This window comes from Pelecanus crispus, chromosome 2, assembly GCF_030463565.1.
Source record: "Pelecanus crispus isolate bPelCri1 chromosome 2, bPelCri1.pri, whole genome shotgun sequence".
NCBI lineage: Eukaryota > Metazoa > Chordata > Aves > Pelecaniformes > Pelecanidae > Pelecanus > Pelecanus crispus.
Window position 1 is genome coordinate 24409455 of NC_134644.1, and position 26999 is coordinate 24436453.

Genomic DNA, 26999 nt, shown 5'->3' on the forward strand with positions numbered 1-26999 from the left:
CTGTATGAGGTTCAACAAGGCCAAGTGTTGGGTCCTGCACTTGGGTCACAACAACCCCATGCAGCACTACAGGCTTGGGGAAGAGTGGCTGGAAAGCTGCCTGGCCAAAAAGGACCTGGGGGTGTTGGTCGACAGCCAGCTGAACATGAGCCAGCAGTGTGCCCAGGTGGCCAAGAAGGCCAACAGCATCCTGGCTTGTATCAGGAATAGTGTGGCCAGCAGGAGCAGGGAGGTGATTGTTCCCCTGTACTCGGCACTGGTGAGGCCGCACTTGGAATACTGTGTCCGGTTTTGGGCCCCTCACTACAAGAAGGACATTGAGGTGCTGGAGCGTGTCTAGAGAAGGGCAACAAGGCTGGTGAAGGGTCTGGAGCACAGGCCTTATGAGGAGCGGCTGAGGGAACTGGGGTTGTTTAGTCTAGAGAAGAGGAGGCTGAGGGGTGACCTTAAGGCTCTCTACAACTACCTGAAAGGAGGTTGTAGTGAGGTGGGTGTTGGTCTCTTCTCCCATGTAGTTAGTGATAGGACAAGAGGAAATGGGCTCAAGCTGCGCCAGGGGAGGTTTAGGTTGGAAATTAGGAAAAATTTCTTCACGGAAAGTGTAGTGAAGCATTGGAAGAGGCTGCCCAGAGAGGTGGTGGAGTCACCATCCCTGGAAGTGTTCAAAAAACAGGTAGATGTGGCACTTTGGGACATGGTTTAGTCTAGTCTACCCTTGATTGGTTTAGTGTGGACTTGGTAGTGTAGGTTAATGGTTGGACTGGATGATCTTAAAGGTCTTTTCCAACCTAAATGATTCTATGATTCTATGATTTTATCATTTTATCCATGTCTCGGACCAAGTTGGCTTTCCAGGTTGTACATGCCTCAGTACAATTGCTCTGACTTTAATTTGGTTAAGTTAATACTGAGACAAGTTGAAGGGGAGAAAAAAGGATGGTTAGCATCCATCAAATCGGGGAAAGGAAAGCATTAAAATAGTGGGAGGCTAGGATCACAGAATCACAGAATGGTCAAGGTTGGCAGGAACCTCTGGAGGTCATCTGGTCCAACCCCCCTGCTCAGGCAGGGCCACCTAGAGCCAGTGGCCCAGGATTGTGTCCAGATGGCTTCTGAGTATCTCCAAGGATGGAGACTCCGCAACCTCCCTGGACAACCTGTGCCAGTGCTCAGTCACCCTCACAGTGAAAAAGTGTTTCCTGATGTTTGGAGGGAACCTCCTCTGTTTCTGTTTGTGCCCATTGCCTCTGGTCCTGTCACTCACTGGACACCACTGAGAAGAGCCTGGCTCTGTCCTTTTTACAGTAAAGTAGGAAGTGAGGAAAAACTGTGACGTATGGCATTAGCATAATTATGCCACATTCAGAGCTGTTTTTTCCAAGCTGAACTTGGCTAGAAGGTGCGGCAACTGCTAAGACCAGAAAGGGTGGAAAGACTTTTGTGTTTGAAAAATTATCAAACTTTTACTAATTATTCATTCAGTAGAAGATATCTGTCTTGGAAATAAAGCCTTGCATGTTTCCTCAAAATTATTAATTCTATACCGGAGCCAAGAAGTTGCCAGTTTGCCAGGCTATTTTGAGTGGAGTTGTATTGCTTTCATAGCATTTGTTGTTAAAACATGAACAGTAAAGATATAAGGTGCACTGCCAGAAATTGTGGATGTTTAACAGTTGCCCATGATCTAAAATGTCTCAAGGACAATGTTTTCACACTGCATCTGTCTATCCAGAGCTCTGGCTATGTAGAATTTAATATACAGGGAGTTGTGGTAGTACCCTGCTTGTATGTTTTTTTTTAGTGCCATATGTGTTGGCAACTATATCTTATTTGATAAGCAATTTTATAGCATAGTCCTTATACTGTTTCCTCCTTACAGTTAAGATATGATCATATTATCCTTCCAGATCTAGCAGAATCAGCTTCGGATGTTGCAGCAGTTAGTGAGAAATTGCTATTCTACAGTTTGGATAACTTCAACTGATTTTCACCAACACCCTGTCAGCAGTATTGGTGGATGGCGCCACTGCCTGGCTGCTTTTGCGCTGGTAGAGATGAGGTGTGCTCAAGCAATGCGCTGCAATCCTTCAGCTGTAGGAGTAATAATATGCAGATGAGGGATGGTGCTAGGCAGCTTGGGTATGAGCATCTTCATCTGCTACTGATGTTTGTGATTACGCTGTTTCATATGCCTTTGGTATCCATGGTAAGTAGCTGTTACAACAGTAGTTGATCCCATCCAAAAAGCAGTCTTACTCTTGGCTAATCAGAAGTGAATGTTATTGACCTATACAGCAAAGGTTGCTGTTGCTAGCCTCAGCTCACAGCTTTGTAAAGCCACGTGGGACCATGTTTATTCTCTTGATGGCAGTTTGTGCCATCTGGCACAGCTCCATTACATTCAATTTTTTTTTTTATCCTCTCCCAGAAAGGAGGAAACGGGCACCTCAGGCCCTGAATAATCATCTAAACATCAGTGTGTGATGATTTGAGATAATAAATGAATTACTAAACTTTATTTCTTGTTTGTATAATGTTTGTTGCTACCTAGTTTTTGAACTACAGGTGAACTTGCTCAATCACAGTTTTTTTTTCCTCATGGCATAATTAACTTAGTTTTCATCTAGTACAGATTGCTCACATAAATCATTTTCTATGATAGATTGTATCAGCATTTCAGAGTATATCACTGCGTTCTTTTTTAACTTTTGGTTTTCTGTTCTAATGCTGTTTCTAATGCTGCATCCCAGTACTTGCAAAACTCTTAGCTGTCTATCCCTCAAAAAAAAAAAAAAGGGTGGATGGGGGAGAGGGGGGTGGGGTGCAGATTTCTATATCGAGCTGGTTGTCTGAAGGCCAGACCCTTCCATCCCCAGGTTAATCTGTATAACCTGCTGCCTTTCTTCAAGAATTTTGGAAAAGATTTTGGACGATAGCAGGTGCTTGAGCTCCTGAGCATAGTAGGAATTACTGTCACTGTGTCCAGCTAAGAGTAGGAGGTGTAGCTGGAAATTCCCTATCTCAGGTGCTGGGCATGGAGCCGGGGACTTCTGCAGTCCGTCTCCTGGCTGCTGGATGGCCTGGCACAGGGGGCTTCTCTCCGGGTTACACCCTGCCTTTTCTTGAGACGAGACCACATTTTAAACCCACTTTTTTTCTTTTTGTTATCAGTTGTAAATCCCTAAGACTTGTATTCATGGAAACATCACAGTTCAGCCTATTTGCAGCATTTATTGCTGTAATGCTGTACTTTCAGTTGTTACAAAAAGGAAGCTAATTCTCATATAAACCTTCCTAAACCTTTTTATCCCAAGATCTTTTTTATTCTGTTACTTGCTTTACTGTCCTGCACATTCTGTGGTCTTAGTTACACAGTTCTGCTTTTCTTTTGGAGTTGAAATACACTTTTCAAAGTTGATTACCAGAAAAGTATGTGCTTGCTTTATGCTACTGGTTTGTTAATAGCAGTCACAAAATGAACCTCATAATATTAATGTTAAACAGTGTAAATACATCCAGTCATATCCCTATCCTCCACTTAGGATATACATTAATGGTCTTGAAATAAATGGTGTCATGGTGCATGCAGTAACCTGCTAACGTGAGAAAGCATCATATTTATCGCGATTATTTTTTAGCAGAGTTTGTATCTTAACTTTTTACTTGTAATTTTCTATGTAACTTTTAACTTGATAAAGGCTTCAACATGTCTTCAGATTGCATTTGTATTTAGACTTCCAAAACTGATGCCTTGGCATTTTGGGTTGGGTTTTTTTTGTGGGTTTTGGGGTTTTTTGGTTTTGTTTTGGTTTTGTGGTTTGGTTTTGGTTTTTTTTTTTTGTTAGGGAAATTGTCATTTTATACTACTTTTGCTCTTTTATTTCTAAGAGTCAGAAAATGGCTGTGACAAAGAACATTCATGACTGTTTTCCAGTTGTTTTCTATAAAGCTGAAATTTTGATAAGTAGACTCTTGTCTGTTTTGGATCTTTCTCTCTAACATGTTAACATTGCACATAAGCTTCTGCTAATATTGAATGGGATAATAGCGCTGTTCCACATAAGCTTATGGAGCCCAAACCTTACTGTACCAGCAGTAACAAAGCTGTTAGTAATGTTTTGTAAGGATTTTGCTTTCCATCTGGCATTGCAAAAGTATTCCTGTGTGACCAAACACACTAGCCTGTGAATAGATACTTAATAAATTTTTATGTGTTTTTTTATTCACACCTCTTCTAATAACATTTATAAAGCTTTAATTTTATAACATTCTTCACAACATGACGCAACTGTATTACAGTGTGAATTTGTCTATTTTGGGACCTATAACAAGATTTTTTAAGTTGGAGGCTCATCAGTTGTTAGTTACAGAGAAGAAACAGATACAAGAGTATTGGTCAATCACAGAATGTTTTATGAGCCACCAAAGTGATTCTGCTATGGAAAAAGCAGATGTGATTGCAGAATGTGTTGCGCGAGTTCTTCTCATCAGAAAGAGTGATATTAATGCTGTTGTAAAGACATTGGCAGCACCTTCTCTGAAATTCTGGCCGTTCTGTTTCTTATTTGGAAAAGATTAGTTCAAACATTTGAGAATACCTTTTAAGTTGAGAAAGCAGAAGAGGATGTATCTCAATTAGTGGAGAACAAAAAAAAAATTAGCAAAATGAAGAGTGGAATGTGATTGCCCTCTGCAGATATAGAAAGGACCTGTTTAAGGAAAGAATAACACTTGACAGTTTGACCATGAGGAAAGTATGCAGGTAAAAGAAGCAGCCATTGCGGAATGGGTTTCTGGCACAGCAGCCAACGGCGTAGGGGTGGAAGATGTGTAATTACCTTTTTAAGATGGAACTTGAAAAGCTTGAGTGGTTTTTTTATTATGTATTTTTCTTGTGGTGACAGAGGCCTAGATTTGACTACCCACAAGATTCCTTCATGTCCTGTATTCTAACTTAAAACATACCTACTAAGAACAAGTGAAAAGAATAGAAACACAGAAAAGATATAATAATACAATGAAGATCCAGCTAAAACATTTTTCCTTTGTTTTTCATTTTTGTTTTTCAGTGGAATACTGAAAAAAAATCCTTTTCTAAAACTGGCCTGCGGGGACTCAGCACTTAAATAAAAAACTAAAACCAATGCAAGAAGTTGAAAAAGTGACTCTTAATTTCTTGAGATTTACACTTCCTTTTGTACTTGTATTGCAGTGTATTAGAGATTCTGTGTTAGTATTTCTTGATAATTTCTGTACAGATTACCTTTTTTAAGCATAAGTCATTTTTGTCCCTTCTTACTGCAAGAGAATTTGTATTCTGTTGAAAATAATTACAGTTTTATTCTCAGTGCACATGGAAAGTCATTAATGTGTGGATAAGGGACTGAAAGGAAAAATACTGTAACTGCATTTCAGTGCTGATTTGAAGGACTATTGAATATGGAAGAATTCTCTTTCTTGTTTGCGGTGGGTTTGGTTGTTGTTAATCACTAATACAAATCCACCACTGGATAGCAAGAGGAATATGACAAACAAACCAAACTTGTAAATGCAGCTCCTAATTATAAGAAAAGTTAAATGGCTGTTAAATGCCTATTCTATGATCGCACAAAGGTGTGAGTACTGCAGATGTTGTCTTAATGAGTTGATGAAATGAAATTTATATAATGGCGGCTGTGTTCTTTGGCAAACCTGTTTGCAGAACATCAGTCTGTGGGTTTCTTTCTGCGCTCATTTGTAGCGTAAAAGGCTTGGGTGCTAAAGTGGCAAAGGTTGAAGCTTTGAATAGACTATCCAAGTATTCTCAACACTTGGATAAGAACAGAGAGCTACTCTAAGTTTAGAGCGTGAATTGATGCAGTATTTAACTATAGTTTGATGTTATGACCAGCAACCTAGATAATTCAGAATTTTAGAAACTTTAGATTTTTTTATGCAAAATTTATAAAGTTTTAATAAAGCTCAGCTCATTTGGTATACAAATCAGATTGCTTTTGAGAGGAAGTGGTCTGATTTGTTTCAAGAGGCTTTCAATGGTAATTTGTTCTTTGCCATTCATAGTACCAAAGATGGGACCCTGGGACAGGTATTGACTTGGGAACATTTATTGCTGAGTTTCACAGGAGAGCAACAGAAGTCTCTAGTTTCTGTCTATGGAAAACCGTGATCTCAGAAGCAGCTAATGTCAGTCTTTTCCTCTGAAATGCTGTACTTTGTCCTGGGAAATTCAGTCTACTGTCCATGCACCTTTGCCTTTATTTCACATCCACATTTAAAATTTAATCATATTTTATTTTAGCTCAACTTTTCTGCATGGTTCTTGGTGGGAATGGTACTTCTGTTATTTGCCAGATTGCTTTGGGTTATGGAATACCCTTCTTTACCAAGTCCCCCACAGCTAAGTCTGTTCAAGTTTACTGCAAATACCTATTTAACTATTTTTAGTAATATTCAATGTTAACTATTTTTCAGCCAAAGAATGTTCTGTTTCTACAATTGGTGTGACAAAATTGGTTGATAGTTGAAAACTGATCCCAAGTGAAATTGCTATAAAAGTAGATGCCAGGAACAAGTCCTTTTTCTGCTGTGTGGCTGTATCTCATGCCTTGCTTGCTGCTCCAGTGTGGTACGTACAGTCCACTGTGGCTTGCCTGCAAGTTGGTCTCTTCCTGGATAGCGCTCTCAAGCAGTTTCCTAGATTTTTCTTTTTTGGAGGGATGGATTGGTTTCTTTCTGGTTTCTTTTTCTTCTCTCTTTTTCCTTTGCTTCAGAATTCTGTTGGACCTCAACAGACCATACAATACCATCTTATGGCCACTGTGTCTATCTACAAGAAAGGTAGATTTTTAACCTAGATCAGTCTGAACTGAGCAGTTTTTTGCCTGGGAAAGATTTTTTTTTTTTTTTAAATCCTAATAAAATGGATGTGGGAATTATTTCCTGATTATCCAGATAACTCCCTCATGTGGAGTTCTTGATAACCATGAAACATCTTAAAGGATATATATTGTGAGCAACTCTTCTCATCTCCCAAAATGTAAAACTGAATAAGAAAAATGAATATACTGATATTCCTGCATATGTGAAAATCAGGGTACAACTCCACTGTTCTTGACCCCAATCACTCATCTGTCTTCTCTACCACCTTTTGGCTGTACTGGCATCACCACCACTCACTACATCAGGTCAGTGACTTGATCTGGGTTAAAAACAAATCCTTCCCTTCTTAGTTAAGCTTTTTAACTAGGGTCTGTTAACCAGCCCATATATGTGGGGAAGCGGAGGGAATCAAAGGCCTACAGAGTTTTTCCCTACAAAACTCTTAAGTGCAACTGTACCCTGGTAAGTCCCTTCTGGAACCACATGTGAAGAAGGTCTCTTCTTGCACCCACTGGAATTTTTTTTTTTTTCCCCATCAGTTATTTTAAAATTCCTTTATCGAATATAAGTGCTTGACAGATGGAGCCCCATCTGTCATGGTACCATTATCTGTTGTATTTCTAAATTTGCTCTCACTTGTAGTGCTTGTGAGAATACTTTGGCATTGTTCTTAATTGTTACTTGGACTGCTTGCACTTGCAACCTTGAACAGTGAATTAACTCTTGGGAAACTGCAAATTTATTACATGACTTTATGTAAGACAATACACTTTCCCCTATCTTTTATTCTTTTCACTTTCATATATGTATGTTATGCAACTTTTTTTTTCTTTTAAATTAAGCTGACTTTGTCACTTTCTTGCCAATCTGTGGTATCAAGCCAATGCCAAAGGCAAGTACCGTGTTAAACACAGTAGGGGCCTGATCTGGTGTGGCAAATCCTATTTCCGTTCTTTAACAATTTTTTTTTAAAAAATATGTCTGTTAGCATAAGGTCTGATTTACCTAAATCCAAACCACAGTGAAATATTGCTAATTAATTTGTAATACTTGTGTATTTTGAGGCTGAGTGTAGATTAAGCTATGTCTAAAAGCATAAAGGAGTGTATGGCCTTTGGGAGTGTCAATACAATGGTTTAATCAGGTGAATAGGTTTAATTATTTCAGTAGTCACACTAGTAAATTGCAGAACCCAGCAAAAGATAACGCAGTTTATAGGATCACTGGTTCAAGTTCAGCCCGTGTACCTCATTCAGGAGTCCCTGATCTGTAAACTAATATTTGCTGCTACCATAAAAAAACCACCCAAACTGCCCGAAGGCACATTCTAGAGGTTCAGCCTCATTTCCCAGCTTTGATACTTGGTTTTAGTCAAAGCCGTGTCTGAGTTCTGTCACAAAGGATCTATCAGGTGGACTGTACCTACCCTCTGGCTCTGGATAACCCTAAATTTGTATGGCTAAAACCCATCTCAAACACACAAACAGAAATCAATGGATTAGTCAATTCTCTGCCTTGCTTGTTGTCAGTTAAAGGACACTCTACCCTGCATTGTAGTAAGACAATAATTGGCAAATGTTTGTTTTGTTGAGGACAACACAGTCCTGTTTTTCAAGAAGTTAATTCAATAGTGTACTTGGTTTACTTTTAATATTTTGCATAATTTTTGTTAATGTCTTGACAAATACAAAGCCACTGGCCAGTTAAGAGGATATCTGGTTTTAAGTGGTTAGTTGAGGAGGTTGATGATAATTCATGCTCCATTGTAGATGTTGCTTTTGCTGCCAAGATGTAATATGCTTTACAATGACTTACATCGAACTTGACTTCATACACTTTTAGAACTGCCTGGGGGATAGTTTTCTTGTTAGATAGTTTTCTTATCTTGAGAAAAAGCCCTTTTCAAACATCTTCTGGCTCAAGAGGCTACAACCATCCTCTAGTTCAGTGGCTGGAACTGGGATGTCCAGTTGTCTCCTTACACCAGGAAGTGTGTTCATTCTGTGCTTTTCCTAACCTGCTGAAAATATATTCACTGGCAAGATGATTAGGATGTGTGGAATATGGAAAAGTTGATATTTAAAGTCACTAAAGCAATTATCGTGACTTGTAACAGGGACATGAATCTACAGAGTAGACACGTGAGGACTATTGGTACATTTTTATCTGTGTAACTCAGCAAAGGGGCAGCCCATCAGATACTTTTTCAGTCTCTTCTCTGACTGATAACCAGACAAAGATGTGAGCTGAAAGTTACCAAAGGTAATTGTAATGACTGTTCATCTGCCCCTTCCTGTTCCTCTCTTTTGTAGCTCTGGTGGATACACTGTAGGTATTGCAGTGATACTAAGCCCCATCTTGTCTCTTGGTAAAGCACAGAAACTGGACTTTCCTTGTAGAATCAACACTAGGGAAGCAGCAATTTGAGTAAAACCAAGGCAGAGCTTGACTCACCACTGCTTTTTAATTTAAATTATATTGCTAAGAAGTAGAAAAAAAATAGCTTATAGTTGGACATAAGAAGAGAGAGGAAATGGATCTGTCGGGAAAAAATGAAAGATCTTTAGCTGAGTCGGAATCTCATTTAGAACCTCATGAAGGTCATCATGCATCAATGTTCATAGCAGGTTTCCCTCCTTTCCCCCCCTATGCACGCACACACACACACACACACACTCTCACACTCACTCACTTTTCAGTAACAAGCCAGAGCTTGGAAAAAGTAATAACGAGCATTCCTGAATCCCAGATGTAGAGTTCTCCTCGTAGCGTTACTTCCTGTAAAGTTGGAGAATCACTTCATAGGATCATGAGGCTACTAAAAGGATAAATGTCTTTACTTAAAGTACCATGAATATTAACATTCTTAATGGAGTTTTTCTCCTCCAATCCAGATAGTATAGCTGTATTCAGATACCATTGATAAAGTTGCAGAGCAAGACAGGTGCTGAATGGACAGACCTGCAGACCCTCTAGATCTTTCTAACTAAACTTCCTTTAGAGAAAAGGACTGCCGTAATGGTTCATTTCCTTGATGTTCATCCTTTCTGTGGTGTGTGTTGCCTGATCTGGAGTCCCAAACTGGATGGCATCTGTGTGCAATTGCAGAATGAACTCGGAATAGTTCCGATACAGCCGAATATGGGGTTCTGTCCATTATAAGTTAACTTGCTTAAAATGCCAATTGGTTTTGTACTTACCTGTGATCGGTATCTTGGATGTGACCAGTTTAAAAAATGGGAAAGTAATTGAATTATACCTCAAAATCCTCTATACTTTGCTTCCATGTGATAATTGCATCAATGCTGTTTTCCAGTGGTGGATGCCAAGAGGAGGTTTCTGTCCTCAGAAGGAAACTGTGCACATTTTTTCCTTTTGTCCCTTTTCCCAACCCAACGCACAGAGGCAGATGAGGAATAAGGGGTTGAGAGCGGCAGTATTCTTGTATGTTGAATAACCAGGAAAAAACATCCCTTCAGTCAACTGTCCATGCAGATGATTGAAGACATTTTCTGAAGACTTAAATTTGCTCTTTCTTTACTCATGTAGCTTTTTTTTTCCCCCTCTTCCAAAAGTAGGTTGTCTGAAGTCTAATGTACTGTGTAAGTTATAAACACAGGCTGATGTGGTTAGTGAGCCTTTTCTACATTCAGCAAGAAAGTGTAATTGAAGGCATCCATCCAATAACTTTCCTAAATATTTACCAAAATTGTAGAAGTTTTGGTCATTTACCATAATGCTTAAATCAGCTAACAGCCTTAAAAAAGAAACTTTTTTAAAAAGCCCACAAAAAACAAGGTAGTGATCTAAGCCAATTTAAGTTGGCTAAGTGTGAAAGATTATATGCAGTATTTGGAAAAAATACAGTTAGGCAATGTGGATTTGATTTATGTTATTCTTGGCAGGTAAGTGGTGTTGCTTTTGCATCACCATATTGCCTTTTCACTTGCTTGTATCATGTTGACTTGTGAGCAACCATATTAACTTTACTTGAAAGTGAACATTTCACTGCTCTTTAAGCCCTGTTTGTGCAAAATACGCCTTTAACGAGCACGCGCATTTGACTGTAACAGATTGAAAACAGGAGGACTCCCACAGTAGAAAAATTTGTATTTTGAAAGCTTGCCCACTACTATCCTTTGTTTCCAATGCTATGGTAAATTAATGCAGTGTTACAGCTCTGCTTCTGCTTGTGGTTGGGTTTCTTTTTGTTGTTGTTTGGGAGGAGGGGATTGGCTGTAATCAAGGGGATATATCCATTATATTCACATATAGGAACTGTTAAGTAAGGTAGTTTTACCTTCAACTAGTATTTAATGTGTATGTTAACCCAAATGTCAAATGAAATTGAGGTGCAAATGCAGTCATTATTGAAAAGATCTTGAGGAGGCATCAGGAATGAAAGCACTCCAAGGAGAAATGGAATCCAATTGATTTTAAAAAGTGGCTTGATGACGATAATGTTCTGTGTTAAGCATGGAGGAAAAACACATTGCTTTTTAAACCAGTTTCCAGGCTGCTTTAGTGTTATGTCTTTTCCATACTACTCTTTCACTGTTTTCTCAAAGGACATCTTTCAGCAAGATTGCTCTTTCAAGGTGGTTTAGAATAAGATAATTTATTGCAGCACAATTTGTGAGTGTTTCTTGCTATATAAAATTGTGCAGCATCCACTTTGCTTTCTCTTTTAAACACAGTGGACAGCAGGCAAAAACCATATGGTTGCAAGATATGGGACATCTAAACTAAAATCTCACCGCTATCCTTTTCTAGGTATAACTAGAAGGAGAGGAGAGCATATAAAATGCAGGAGTCCTAATTTTGTAGGCAGGCTTGTTTGTTATCAATATGTTTGTGGATTGACTTAGCGAAGATTCCAGGAAAGCTTGAATTGGATCATCTGAAAACTAGAATATTGCTTAATTTCATTGACTCAGTGTATTCTCTTAATTAGGAGATGATTTTCCTAGAAAACTCTGTGGGTTTTATGCATTGCTTTCACCCTCATAGTGGTATCAGTATTGATAACAGGCTGATTAACTACAGTTTTAGCAACTTTGTAGTGGTCAGAAAGCAAAGGGAGATAATACCACTGAGGGTTAAAGATTGCTTTGTGAAATTGTCTAAACTGACAAATAATGGTTTGCTGTCTTTGACATCTGTTAAATAAATGAATACAGCTGAATTTAAGTCAACTAAAGGGAATGCTGCTCTTTTAATCAGTCTTACTTTCCCCTTTGCTTACCAAGTACTTCTTGGAGAGACAGTTTGACTACAACCTTTTTTTTTTCCCCGACTGACACGTGATTTTGCTGCATAAATCTTCATGTAGGTACATGGAATGTTTTTCCATGTCAGTTTTAAGCTAATATGGGCATTCAATTTGCTTGCAAATGGAAGTACCAAAATAAGCATGCTGTATTATTTGCATTGTCACTGGAGAGATGGTGACCTTCCCTGGAGGTGTTGGATTTGAATGCTTCTGGCAGCCTAAAACAGATGATAAAAAGACCCCTCATTATGTCTCCACTGCAGGATTTTTACACTTTTAGAGCTTTATCTGATAATTGCAGCACTTCTGATCTGCAAAGAAAAGAAGTTGGAATAAGGTAGAAGATCTGAAAGGAAAGTCAAATGCCAGGGCGTAGCAGTCCTGCATTGAAGAGTCCTGTTGCTTTCTTCTGGTGATGAAACCTCCAGAGCCCCTGAGGAGCTGTAGTCATGGGGAACAACCTCAGTAGACCTGGAGAGTGGCCAAAGACTGTTGTGGTACAGTCGTCCTGCTCATGGCACTGTCTGTCGACCACCGGTACGTGCCGCCTGGTTGATACGGGAGAAAGGTGGGTCTTCAGAGTTCTGCTTCTGCCTCTGTCACTGTAGGATTTTACACTGAGGTGATTTTTTGTCAGTGGGCATGCTGTGCATGGATGGTGTGGTTCAAGCAGCCACACCACATTGCTGGATTCATCCTGAAGTGTGACATATTTCAATTCTTGAACATATTGTTTTCATATGGTACTGAATAGATATTCCGGGTTTTGAGCTACAATACTGAGTACCTTCCAGTCCTCAGAATGTCAGATATAGTAAGTTTTTGCTTGCCACTTAAAATTAAAAGACTGCCAGACTGAATGGTGCTGAACTAAAGTTTGTCTAAAAATGTAGTATGATTAAAGCCTTTCTGCTTGGGTTTCTTAGCTCTGTATTAATACCATATGATAAAGTGTTCTAGCACTGAAACAAAGCCCACGTGAAGTGGAAACTGTGGTTTCTTGATTTAACTGCAAGGAAGTTAGTCCTCACTGTCCTTTATGCATCTGAGCCAATACTTCTATTAAGGATGTAATGCATAAGGAGTGTAATGCATAAAACCCACAAAGTTTGTATTCGTATACCCACAAAGTATTGTACGCTCCTAATTAAGAGAATACACCGAGACAGTGACATTAAGTGATATTCTAACTTTCAGATGTTCGAATTCTACCTTGTCTAGGCTGAATGAAATTATAAACTTCCCATTTAATTGTTTCCTTTTTATTAAATGACTCCTTTTAAACATTTTTTTCCTTCTCCTGCACGAAAATACAATTTTAAGATAGGCAATGTGGTAGTATCACTAATAGCTGTAAACTATATGAGGGTGTATACTAATACAGTAGGTGGTGTATGCTATATGAGGGTGTATACTAATAAAATAGGCCACTGTAATGGCCAAGTTTTACTCTGCCTCTGGCATAAGTGCTTTATGCACTTGGTGTGCAGCAGTGGGCTGTTAGTGCATGTCCTGCTGTGGTGAACTGTTGCCTTCTCCTCCCTATAACCACAGATGCCATAGTAACCTTCTCGGAAGGGAAACTGCTACTTTTAAAACACCACCCACAGATTGAATTTTCTACATTGCAAAATCTCAGCAACCTATTATCTGTTTCACTAGCTGTCAAGGTATTGACTGTGAAAGTTTATAACTCAAAATTAAAAACTGTATCTTTGTAGACTTGTCAAAAAGCTGCAAATCTATTACAAGTAAAAAAAGCAAAGCATAATTAGATGTCTCAGTGATCTGCATGGCCTTTCTTTGCCCTCCACCATTTTTGGGTTGGGGTTTTTTTTTTTTTTGTAAAGTGAAAAGAGGCAGTGGCATCTCTGTGCAAAGCTAGCCCAAACCCCAAAAGCAACCTTTGTTTTCCATTGAGGTGCTGTGTAAGTTTATAGGTCTTCCAGTCAGCCTAAGGCCCTGCTGAGAAAGCAATGATCTCCTCAAAGGAGAAGAAAAGTCAAGATTATTTTTCTTGTCTAGTATAGCCTTGCCTTCAGGATGGCTATTTCCTTTTTCTTAGTTCTGCAGTGTAACCTGGGGCTCCGTGTGCTGCTGAGGCTGATTCATTGAGAAGATTTGCATAAAGAAATGTGTCTTTCTGTTTATGATAAATCCAGAATAACTGCTTTATTACTCTCTTGATATCTTTGCCCAATTAAACTAAACAAAGAGAGATAGTCACCAACTCATCCTTGCCCACAAATCGGACAATAACCACTGATCAAAATGAACCCAGCCTAAAACATTACCATGTAGAAATCAACTCAGTAGATTTTTCACGTTGGTGGCAGTGGGGCATGGGTAGGGGTGTGTGTATGTGTATTTGTTTTGAGGCTGAATAAGGAGAAGAGCCTCAAACTGTGTCTTTGGGACTTGAGTGTGGTGAGCCTGCGAGGTGGTAGAAAAGTGGTTCTTCGTTCCGCATCTGCTGCTGGGTCTTTTGGTTTCAGTAATGCAGGGAAATCTATTTTCAGCACTCCCAAATGATGGCTTCTGTGTTGCTGTGCCAGCAAAACAGGGTGAGAGTTGGCTTCCGAAACAGGCACATGAGGGGTTCTGCAGTGAAAAATCAAGGCAGCGATTAGAGCGTCACCAGATTCCTGCTTGTTCTCGCAAGGAGGTTGCCATTCTCAGCCCACTCACCCCATTGCGAGCCCTCTTGAGCTAGCTTTGAATAAAAGAGACGTTGTGAAGTACTTGCCAGGGAGGCAGTCTCCCCTTCAGCACAATGAAGAAATACTTCTGTGTGGTTGCCACACAGTTCACGAAATATCAAGCCCTTATCAATCTCTTTTATTAAAAACTTAACAAAGGAGGTTAATAGAAACATCTGTTCCTCTGCAGTCACCTGGTTCTCTGTTGGTCCCATGTGTCTTACTGTAGCATCTCTGTCACGCTTCCCCAGAGGAGCAACGTGGGAAAGAGCGTGTTGGCTCGATGTGCAATGCAGCCAGGCTCCTTGGCATGAGGGGTGTCTAGAACTGAGAAACTTCTCCCGTGTCTGCCTGTGGTCTGTTCCCTCAAACCCCAGGAGTGCTTGTCATCCTTTCTTCCTTATAAAACTTAAGCTGGTCACCCTCCTACCTGACTCTGTCTCCAGCTCTGGTCAGAACCCAGGCTGGAAACTGGAGGGGTCTGGTCGCTTGGTGAACTTCACAGCTGGTTTTCCTAAGTTAAAACTACTGTTAAAGTGGTATTCTTGGAATTAAGTTTCATACACATCAGATGATTTAGGGGTTTTTATTATTTTTTTTAAAGATCAAGTTCTGTGAAGAAAGGACTCTCTTTTTTACTAGATGTGAATTGTAAATATGAGTGTAGGATTTTTCAGACCAGATATAAGTAAGAATAATTTTAAATACCCTATTTTTTTGTGGTTTTTTGAAGCTTTTTTGTAAACTATGAATTTATTGTGTGTATTCTGTTTTAAAACACAGGTTGATTAAATCTTCAGATTGTAGCATATGAGGCTTGAATTGCATCTGTTTATTAATAAGCTGTCCTCACTAATGGTGCTTTTGAATCTTTCAAAAATCCCAGTATTGCAAAAGCCAAAATACTGCAAAAGAAGCCTATGAGCCTGTAGAACCTACGTTCTACAGGTATGGTAGGCAATGCTACTTGTACTTCTAATGCTGTTGACTTTGGTGGTGTCCATGTGCTTGCACCTTAAAAGCTTGCTTTTCTGGGTGCTCGTTTATGGTGGTCTGGCAGCTGGATGTGGGGAGGGTGTAGAACCAAACAACTGCCTGGTAAACACTTTCTATATTCTTTACGGTCTCTAGCACTTCAAAGTAAAACTGGATTAGCGTTAAGAACTAATTATTTTTTTCATGTGCTAACCATTTGAACAATTCAGAACTAGTTTGTTAGATGTATACAGGCCAGAGGATTCAAAAATAGGAGCTTAACTTTATGCTCCAAATGTTGCTTGACTTTTTCCCAAAGGTATGCTGATGACTTAGGAGAGTGAATCCCTACAGCCTCTGGAGTCATGGAGGTGTATATGACTACTTCGAAAACTTCATTTTCCAGACTTGCTAAAGCTTGCGGTTTCTGAAGTAGCTTAACCTGTAAGTGAGAGAGTTCTGCAGTTGTTCTCTGCAGCACCAGTGAGTATTTAAAATAAAACTCTAGCGGAAATTTTCTGTGTGAGAAGTAGCAAAAATTTTACTGGCCATGAGGAATATAATTATACTAATAAAAAATCATGATCTGTATTCATTTAACATCCAAAAAACCACAGACATTTTTGGAGTTCAGGTTGAATAGAAAAAGGAGATATGACACACATTTTCCATTCAAGCATGCTATTTTTACTAGTTTTCAATTTAGGTATTGCTTCGTAACTGATTGCTGATACGTTTCAAAGATGTATAGATGTCCTCCGCCACCATTCATCACTGTGAGTGACAAATCTGTTCCATTTGACTTCCCCCCCACCCCCATAAAGCAATGTGCAGATCATCTTCTAGCACTTACTTAGCTGCTTAACCTATGGTTTACTGAAGTGTTTGCAAGAGCCGTGTGAGATGCCTTTCTCATTGCGACTTGCTCTGGTTTTATCTTGCAAACTGCAGCAAGTGCCCCAGATGCTGAGTGCTGTCACACAAGCTATGCCAAAGTTTCGAGGGGGGAGAGGGGTCCATCATGTGCCTTGCAGTTCTGGCCAGGGCGGGACCCAGATGGCTTACAGCTATTCCAAAATTTCATCTTGTGGACAGCAAGTTGCAGGAGTTGGAGGGGACGGCATGCTCCTAGGTCTCCTCCCAGCACAGGACTGGGATCAGCTGAAGCAGTGCATACAGACCCAGGTCAAGCAATTTCCCGAGGCCCCATAGCAGAAGACTGGAGGTGGCTTTTTTGCACAACTCGGGTGGTTTCAGGGCACGCTGTTGGATGTACCTCCCCCCACCCCCTGATACCCTGCTGCTGTTTTTGATGTGTGCATGATGTGAAGTCAGTGCTGGTATGAGTCACTGTGTCTCGGGGGGAGGGAGGGAGGGAGGGATGGGGAGAGGGGTGTAATATTCCTGCAGTCCCTGGGCAGCATCAGAGCACAATGCGTGGGTAGAGAAGTGTTTCTATCTCTTGGAACCTGTCTTGACTGCTGCGAAGGGAGAAGGCAGAGCCTTGGATTATTTTTTTCTCCCCTCTCCACCTCACTTCCTTGCCAGCTAGCTGAGAGCCCTGAGATGGCAGGGTGAGGGTGATATCGGTGGGAGGTAAGAGGCCAAAATGACCCGGTGGGCTTGCAGGAGAGTATGCCGGCTGCTGAGCAGAGCTGCCCCGTTCTGCAGCCTGGCTCCGCGACAGTACGGCTGCATACAGCCCTTGGACTGAAGCGTCTTGGGATGCAGCAGCAATGTAGTCCTGTGCAAATCAAAGGGAGCAGCCTGAAACACTCAAATTTTTTTTTTTTTTTTTGTTTTGTTCCAACACTCCCACATGCAGGGGGAGATGATACTTTGCATATACAAACCCCACATGCGTAGGAGGATCTTAAACTTGAACAGCCAGCTGCTGTAATAAATAAAACGTAGCAAATGATCCCAAAGAGAAAGGGGAGTCAAAAGGCCAAGGTGTTCTGGCCTAAAGCAGATGTTGGCAGTATCTGGGGTGGACGTGCTGGAAGAGGAGTGAGTCTTGGATGATGTCAATGAAGCGTGTAGGTCCGACGATGGGGGCTGGGGCAGCCCCCCGGCAGAGCACTAAGGAAGCCCAGCTGCTCTTTGCTATCTGTCGGGAACGTAGCTGTGCGCTGCCTCTGCTGCCTTATACCTCCCTCCTGAAGGTAAGACCTTGGCAGGTCAGGAAAGCGGAGCGATGGGTGTATCAGTGAGCAGGGCCTGTGGCACTGTGTAGACGTTATACTTTTACTACTGCACCAAGGAAAAAAGTCTTCTCTGCGTCTTCCTTCTCTTGATACTCTTGGATGAATTTTAAGGCAGGTCCAAGTAAGAGCAAATTGTAACAGCCATATCTAGAACTGCTGGGAATTACTGGAATATGATAAAGACTTGCAAAGGAAGAAGGCTCTAATATTCAGGGAGAAAATCCACCCCACCCACCCACCCACCCTCTTCTTTTTTTAAATACTCCAGCAAGACAGAGGGACAGCATCGGCAGACCTATGACTTTCCTGTAAGCATCTCTCCTCATTCTCATTTCCTTGTTGCAGTGGATGGAGGGAGAATGTCCACCTATTCCCATGTCTTCCTGTCCCCTCCCATCCTACCCAAGCTGACAGACGTGGCAGGTAACCGGGTGGGTTCGCAGCTGTGTTAGCTGTCTGCCTGCAGCATTAAAGCCCCTTTACTGCTCACACCAGCTCAGTCCAAAGGCCTTTCCCTTCACAGGGATGCATTCACTCATCTTTTTTTATCTAATATGAGGAGAAAGTCCCACTGAACACAAAACCTTGTGTAGATCCTCTGCAAGCTAACAAATTGTTAGAATAAATTTATTCATAGGCTTTAATTTAACACGTGCGAAAGCTAGATGCTGCCCTATCTTCATTACATTTTCACCTTCTGTTATCGCACAATTTTTCTTTCTCCTAGTTTGGAGCTCCTTTCCTAAGTCGAGTCTGTGAGTAGCTTAAGAACCCCAAACCAAGAAGCAACCCCACTGTCATCTTTAATAGACTTCCTTTATGATTCAGCAATAGTTTTCAGTCCTTATGCTTTTATGGATCCTATTAAAAATATAAAAAAGTTCCAGTATAACACCGGTAAGCCTCATGGCTTGCTTTTTTAATACTTGCTCTTTTTGAGGTGTCATTTGTGAATCTCTTGATGTAACCTGTACGTCCAAGGGCTTTGTACAGAGCCTGAAAAATACTACAATGAAAAACAAAATAGACTGGTAGTTGATTGCTTTCCTTGAAAGGGAGTAGGTCAAGTACCCATCTGTTGACTGTTGCAAATGAGTGATATGCAAGAGTAATTAGGGCTGCCCACACAAAATGAGAGAAGATGCTCGTTTTGTTGTGAGTCTGCTGGAACCTGTGTTTTCTTCACCCTAGATGTGGGAGCTCCAGGACTCTGGTGTATCAAGTGGGTTTCCTGCTGCTCTGAACTTCGTGGTCATACCATGTTCCAAATATTCAAAATATTGTGCTACATGATTTTGTGGGCTGCTTCTAACTCTGGATTTCATTGATTTGGGACAAATGTTTGTTAACTTCAGAACTGAGCTGCCACACTTGCTGGAATCAGCGTGCCTGCTGTCACCACAGTAAGCGATCTAAAAACGATGCATATTTTCAAGAGGACTTTTTTGGGGAGCAAAGTTAGTAAGGGTTGCAATTAAGCTGTTGAAAAATGAGTAGTCTTAATTTAAAAAGCAATTGCAAATTTCTGTGCACTTTGTAGGATGAACTTCTGAAACCTATTATTTCTTTGCAGGTTGGTACAATCTCATGTGAAACTTGGGATGGGTTGTCTCAGACTTTTGCAAAGAGAGCCGAAAGTAAAATATATGTGTTTTGTTAGGGTGGGTTTGGTTTTTTTTTTTTTTAAACTGTGGCAGGACTGCTATTTAAACACATGTGCTGTAATTGGCTATAACTGCTATTTAAATAAAACTAAGCTTAAACAAGATGTATTTCTCTAGTGTAAAAGCTTCCCCCCCCCCCCCCCCCCCAGGTTTTTAATTTTAATCGTTTGATTGAATTCATGTCTAGCAAAGCTTTCTCTTTTTCCTTTTAAAAACACGTATATCAGTTAAGTGATGGAGTTTTGGAGTGGGAGGATAGTGAGGCAAAGGTACCTAAATATAAGGCAAGGTGTTTGACAGACAGCTCTGAAAAATCATAGCTGAGGCACTAAACACATCTTGTCGTCTTGTTCAGGTTATTTCAGCGGTAGCTCATCAGGCCACAAAGAGGCGATCGTTTTAAGCCAAGGTTGTTGTAGGACTTCAGCACAAGAGCGGATCCCCAGCCCGGGATTCCTGGGTGAGACCATCAGCCTCGTGCACCTTATGCTGCACCAGGAGCCTGGGCTGGGGAAGGTGCTCTGCCTGCCAGAGAGGCTTCCTGGCTTGGACCGCAGCTGCCTTTTGCAGACCCTTTCCTCTGACCTAGCCTGGGCAGCAGAAACGGGAGAACCATCAAGGCCAAGGCCACTTGTCTTCAGAGTCCAGGCTTTGCTACAGCTGGTGTTAATGGGCAGTCTCCAGGGCATTTTGCCAGAAAACCCCTCTAATTTTTGGAAAAGGGTAGGCATGGTGCAGAAGTAGCTTATGGCCCGCAAAGCCATCTGCTCCTACCACTGTCTGTGTTGATGGCAAGTTTAGCACTGCACCCCTAAGTGAATCATGAAGTTTCACCCGTTATGATTCACAGCTACCTATTTGATTTTCTAAAAGTCCCTCCTACCAAGAGAGTTGGAGCAGTGGCTCTGGAAAGTATGTTTGCTGAGGTTCCTAGTTGAAAAGACATTTTAAGAAATTCCACCCACCTCACTGCAGTCTTAACATGGCAGTAACAAAAACTAATTTCACAAGCAGCCTTCAAAGTAGACAGCAATGTTTTATATGTAAGCATACCCATTTAAAAGAATATGAAATGTATTTTGCTTGGCTTTGGTACTGCAGGTAACATAAGAATTACCTCAGTTATTATCTTGCATATTGCGTGCTACTTACTTTTCCAAGGTTTTTGTGGTCCTTGTGAATAAAACCACAAAATAATTTCAGCCCAACTTTAATATTCATTTAATGGCCAGAAAGATGAACTAGAAGTTCAAATATTAAAGGTTCTTTCATTCACATTAGCTGTTAAGAAAAAGGGTGGCAAGTAATAATTATTTAGTTAACTACCCGCTCGGATGGGAGTATCTGATTGAATGGTCCAAAGCCGAAGTTAAAATCCTTCTTGCTCACATTGAATGTCTTGGCATTAGCATCACTCAGCCATTTCTGGGAGAAACTTGAGTCTGCAGATTATGCTGTTTTACATTGCCATTTAAGGCAATTTGAAATTGATTTTTAATTATTTTGTCTCTCCTATACTGCATCCGCATGTATGTGAGTAGAGGATGCTTATGTGCCTGGATAATTTTGTTGTAACTACATGGAATCAGAACTGGCGCTATTTTGCTGCACTGGGTTGGCTGATACTGTACTAGAGCAGTGGACCCAAAGTGGGTCTGCTCTTTGTAAACGTCTAAGACAACTCAGGTGATTGTCAGCATCCTTGGAGTAGGCATCCAGTTCCTACTGGATGGGTGCTGCTAGATTTCTGAACCTCTCTACGTTGAAAGCTCTTTAAAACAGTGCATATTGTGCTCTGCCAGCTGATGGCTAGAAGTCTCTGTAGCGCTAGTACAGTAGCACGAGGCTGCCTGGGAGTTTGGGCTGGCTTTGAGCAATAATAGCAATCTCCTTTCCTTTCACTCTTCCCTTAAGTAATTTTGTAACCTCAAGAGAACAACCGGCCGCTTGGGTTATTAGACCAGTTGTTGAAAAGCAGTAAAACTGCTTGCTGTGGGTTGTGAGCGTGCATATGCACACACGCACACGTACACGTTGGGTTACGCGTTTAGGGTTTTTTTTCCCAGGGCATAACGTGAAGGGGGGGGGGGGGGGACGGGACGGGACGGAAGTGAAGAGCAGTTTTTATTTAGAACATATGCTGAGCAAAGCAGGAAGAATACCTTATTTTTGTATTGCAGAATGTTAATTTCCCAAATCCCAGGACATGCTGAAATTATCTGAACTTTAAGTGTATAGTAGTTCAGAGAAGTGGATGTCACATAAAATAATACGCAGCATGATACTGCTGAAAATTGATATTTATAGATTTCCTAAAGCTGTTAAATTCCAGAAGGAAAGATGAGGATTCTGATATCTCTGTTTTACATATTTACAAAGTGGTTAGCACTCCTGTAGTACTCACTGGAATTGTATTTATGACTTAATATGGTAGAATAAGTTTTAAATTTATTGGGCTCGTTCCTTTAAAATTTTGGTTAACTGTTGTGTACTGGTATTTTTCTTAGCAGTTCCTTTGTAAGTGTGAGAACAGAGTTAATTGCAAACAAAAAAAAAAAACCCCAGAGATTATATCCCTGCATGAAATACCTATTTTCTTAACTTCAAGAAAGTATCTATAAACTTCTTTTTAGAATGGGTTTCAGGGCAGTGATATGGACTGATAGTGTTGAGGAGACTTTGAAGTAAATGCTGTCATTTTTAGTGTGATTAGCTGTATCTTGCATTTTCAGTTTAATTTAGTATACATATATGTGTACATGTATGCATAACATACATGAACCCTTCATCTGCTAACTATATATTCATCTTAGGCACAACATAATAGAGCATATTTCGCCCTTTCAGAAGTTGATTGTTGGTCTTGTATATGTACTTTTTCATTTGCTTCCCAGCAAATTTCCCCAGCACATCCTGTTAATGTAGCTTCTGCACATAAGTTTAGAGTCTGTATGATTTGGTTATTTAGAAATTCCTTCCTCCTGCTTCCCCTTTAAACATTGCTTGTACGCAGTAGATCACTTTCCAAACATACAGCTGTTTGTTTAAACCCCTGTAATACTTTAAAATGCTTGCTTAATGCATAGACTGAATGGCCTACAAAATATTCATGTTGATGTCTGCGCCAAGGAACCAGAGAATGCCGCTGGAATGTTTTCAATTCTACGTATCTGCTTGTTAATGGGAAAGTGGACGTATTTGTCAAACTAAGGATGCTAGCAGCCCTTCGTGATAGTGTTACTTTTAAACAGATGTGTGTTTTGCAGCACGAGTATAAGAAACAGAAGAGGTAAAATGAAAGAACCTGAGGCATTCTGGGCTGTGGGAGAGAGCTTAAGCATAGTGATGTTTACAGCTATAAATATCTAAAATGGGTTTATGCCAGAGTGTAAGCAGTAACCCCTTTCTGTGGTCAAATAGGCAAACTAGTAAATAATACAAGCATTTGTCAGAGTCCAGTACTTTCTGACTGGGCTCTTTTAGGTAGCCCACACATGGAGGGTATAATGTTTCATATCAAATGTACTTATTTGAAGATATTTACCGTTACGTGGGTTTTTTGATTTAGCACAGTGACACAAAATATACCGCAATCACAATATGAATGTAACTTGCACTTAGCAAATAGGAAATAGAGCAATGGCAGTAACAGTTCTATTGCAACACCAATTGTGATCCCTGTTGCTATCTCTAATACATGCTCACCATCATGACTCTGGGCAATACCAGCCACCGGGAAGGAATATGTGGGTTGAAACCAGCTCAAGCCTGTTGCTCTCTTCGAATTTATGTATTTCTTTTGTTCAGTTTTTATACTCTATGCTGGGCTGAGCCACATATACACCCCCTCCCTGTGCTGGTCTGAGAGACATTCTCACTCTTTTAATGAACTCGGGGAGAAAGACTTGATCCCCTCAACTAATATAGCTGTTCATCTAAAACAAAGGCCACCCTCGGGTCCCATTTGTGTTGAGATAAAGTCAGCTCTGTCTGCAGCAGCTGTGTCAGTCACACCCTGCGTTATTCCCTGAGCTTCAGGGCACATCGCCCTTGCCCATCTACTCTCAGCCTTCTTCCATCGTTTATTGCCCAGTTGACAGCATTTTACATTGAGATTTATCTCTAAAGAGAACAGATAATTCACTGATTTGTTTGATCAGCCATTTCTGCTGTGGTTCCTTGGTTGTCAACATTCTGATTTGTGAACCCCAAGGGTCCTTCAGCAGAGTGCTGTCCCCTTCAGGCCCCCCCCGGGCAGGCAATTATACAACCTAAACAAACGTGCTTCTCCAAGTCACTTTCAAACATTCCCAAAGCCTGGACCACAGACGTCCAGGTTGAAAATCTTTGTCTCCTAGCTACAGTGGTAGTCATGGGACTGTGATAAGCTCCGTTGGGAATTGGAGCTGTGAGGTGACCAAGAAATCCAAAGGTATGCTCCAGTGCTCTTCCCAATCGTGGAAGGCTATATAAGCTGGATGAGCAGCGTATCAAAACCCTGGTCATTGTTGCTTTGTGTTTTTTATATAAAATGAGTCTGTAAGAAAGATAAATGTTGCAAGTGTAACTATAACGGTACTTTCCAATTATGATTGTGAAATTGTGGAAGAGCCAATAACTTCTGATTTACATAAGTGACTTCTAGTCTAGGGGAATAGAAAGTCATTTTTTAAAATTCACAATTTTAGTCTGATTAGAAATCTTTTTCTCAAGAAATCTTAACAGCCCTAAAATTAATCCCCTGCCAAGAATTAAGATCACCATGGCTGTTATGATAATTTAAACTGAAGCAACTTTTGGTCGCTGAGTCAGTTGTTAATGCTTTGCATATATATGCAGTCATCACAGCTGAAATGGAGACAGTACAGCAACCTGGTTCAAAAATATTAATTGAAAAATTAATTGACTTGGATGAGAAGGCTTCTTCTGTGTGACTGAGGTTGGATGAAGGAGTAAAAAAAGGGTAATGACAAATGGCCGTGTGTCAAGCTGGGGATGCTTTACAGTGTCAGGATGAAGGGAACTGTAGTGGGTCGTATTTTATTTAAAGTCTTTATTCACTATCTAGAAGAAGACCTAGATCACAGGTTAATTCCTTTTTTTTAGTTATTCCAAATGAGGAAATATAAACAGTTTTGAACAGAAAAATCTTTAAAACTTGGAAACATGATAAATATTTTTGGAGGATAAGAAAGTTTCTATAGAGACAACTTTGAAGGCAGCAATTAATCCTAGTGCTATAGTGAGGAGAAAACAGAAGTCACAGCAACTGGCATGTAGAGATGTTAATGAAAATGTGCTTTTTAGGGTCAGGAGGAACAAATGGTAACCTCCTCCCTCCACCCAGACAGAAATGCCACCTGTGGCTGCAGAGGTTTGTGTGTGCTCAGGAGCGGTTGTAAACCCTGCATAGTGCCTGTGCAAAAGTCCTCACTCCTCCAGATCAAGCCCTTCCCTGGCATCGTCACAAGTGTCCTATCCTTATGGAACCAGGCTATTTTACTGCTGCAGTGCTGGTATGCAGGGGTAGAGGCGTGGTAGTCGGGAAGTTGTTTGGGATTCAGTTTGGGATTTGGGGAGTAACGCAGAATAAAGGTCTGCCACAACTGTTCATGTCAAATACTGACCTAAAGCTTGCTAAGTCAGGCGAGGGACAGGCAGCCTTCCGAAGTGACCATGGGGGTGCCGTTATTGAGGAGGACTCTTGGGGTGTGTTTCGGTGGTACAGCCGAGCTGACCCAATCGCCCGTGAACCAGCAGGGGTGGTCCCGATTCCCTTCTTTTCCTCCGCCAGTGTTGCCCTTGGCCAGAAGACTTCATGCCTCTCCGCCCCCACACCTGCCCGCTCTGCTGATTTTGGCACTTGGGGCCGCATTGCTTCAGCAGTTCAACCCGATAACCTGGCAACAAGCCGTTCGTCTTGTTAGGCTGGTGCTGTGCTGGGTTAGTAAATGGAACCGGCACGGTGACAGGGCCAAGGAGCAGTAGAGCGGCACAAGAGGAGGAGCAAGAGTCCACAGCCAGGCCACGGAGGTGGGAGGGGAAAGGTTGCTCCTGGTTTTGCCCTGGCGTGGCTGAGCAGCGGTGCTGAGCTCCTCATCGCCCTACAGAGCTCTCTGCTCAGGCTGGCTGGGCTGGAGGAATGAGGTTGTTACCATGTGGAGCTTCACCTATGCTTAATTTTCCTGTCTGCCAGCTGGGGATAACCTCTTCAAGGAATGAAGTGAATATAAATTGACTATTTAGCTATTTGAAAAAAGAGAACGTGCAAGTGCCTAGATGAAATTTTAACACAAGAATTTGCCTCTCTACCTGCATTAGCTTACGTCAGTGGAGCACTGAGATGAAAGTGGAAGTCTGCACTGCGGCCTGCAATGGGAATATAGAGAGTCACTTGAGTTGGGTTTGTTTGAACTGTTACAGTGGTTTGTTTAAAACAAAAGACAAACAACTCAAGTAAGACTACACTCTTCCAAAGTGACATCTAGCTTTGCTTTCACAACAGGTTTTGGAAATAAGTAGAGATTAAACCTAAAAAAAAAAGAAAAGTGCTTGTCTCCTCCCTGCCCCATTACACATACACTGGTTTACTTAAACGTAGAATACATCTGCTTTAAATTGTTTTCATCAGATGCATACTGTTATTAATAGAGTTAGGGAAAAGTTGTTCCAAGAAAATGTAACACATCCATTCATGGCTAAGCAAATCCAAGCTTTTCCTTTCTGCCCCCCGCCCCCAAACTAGACTGGTGGTGCAGTAGGTATAAAGTTGGCCTAAAATCCCTGTGAGCTGCGCAGCAGCTGAGCTCAATGTGCTGTTATCCTCAGAGCTGATGTTGCAAAATCAGCTGTGGTCTTGTGTGAGTCAGTGGAGAACTAATGCTCAGCAACTGAAAAATATTGGTGCATTAACTTTTCATTCCATATTGATCTCCAAACAGAGTTTCAAAGGAGTCTTATTAGGGGAAAAAAAAGGGGTTTAAGCAGGGATTACTTTTTCATGTCTTGTAAAGAATGCATTATGCGTGTGGCAAGCTAAAGCTTTGAAACTCAACTTCCATCTGCGCTCCATGACAGTATCTTTATATAATTCCATGTCTCAAAGACAAGGTTTGGAACTGAAATTAGTTTGTGTCATGCACAGTTCCTGTAGAGATCAAAGGCAGACCTGTTAATGCAACTATTGCTATTCATGAGTTTCATAGCCGTGTGAGTTTCAAGTTAATTATAAATGCTTGTTTAATCACTTAACAATAGGGTATCAGAGTCTCATCTGGGCATTATGCGTATGGCTCCCACTTTT

The 26999-nt window shown here is 40.9% G+C and overlaps 1 protein-coding gene across 1 annotated transcript in view; it reads left to right on the forward strand.

Annotated features, from left to right (window-relative positions):
• FAM171A1 (family with sequence similarity 171 member A1) overlaps window positions 1-26999 on the forward strand; it is a 90676-nt gene that overhangs the window by 20804 nt on the left and 42873 nt on the right. The gene's annotated exons all lie outside the window — the stretch shown is intronic.